Source organism: Chrysochloris asiatica, unplaced genomic scaffold (genome assembly GCF_000296735.1).
Source record: "Chrysochloris asiatica unplaced genomic scaffold, ChrAsi1.0 scaffold00033, whole genome shotgun sequence".
In the NCBI taxonomy this organism is placed as follows: Eukaryota; Metazoa; Chordata; class Mammalia; order Afrosoricida; family Chrysochloridae; genus Chrysochloris; species Chrysochloris asiatica.
The window spans coordinates 795,635-796,265 of NW_006408551.1; positions in this window are offsets into that span (position 1 = coordinate 795,635).

The window sequence follows — 631 nt, forward strand, 5'->3', positions numbered from 1 at the left end:
GAAGACCAGAAGAGTTGTGGGATGACATCAAGAACATCATACAGGAAGAGAGCAAAAATTGATTAAGAAGACAAGACAGAAGGAAAAGATCAAAATGGATGTCAGAGGAGATTCTGAAACTTGCTCTCCAGAGTACAGATACTAAAGCAAAGGAAGAATTGAAGAGGTCCAAGAGATGAACAGAAAATTTCAAAGATCATCTCGAGAAGATAAAACCAAATACTATAATAAAATATGTAATGATTTGGAATTAGAAAACCAAAAGGGAAGAACACGGTCAGCATTTCTCAAGCTGGGGAACTGAACAAAATATTCAAGCCTCGACTTTTGTTATTGAAAGCTTCTCTGGACAAATTAATGAATGATGCAGAATGCATCAAGAAAAGATGGAAGGAATACACACAGTCATTGTACCAAAAGGAAATGGTTAATGTTCAACTATTTCTAGAGGTACCATATGAACAAGAGCCAATGATACTCAGGGAGGAAGTCAAAGTGCATTGAAGGAATTGGCAAAGAACAAGGCACCAGGAATTGATGGAATAAAAATTGAAATCTTTCAAGAAAGTGAGGCAGTATAAGAGGCACTCACTCATCTCTGCCAAGAAATTTGGAAGACAACTATCTGGCC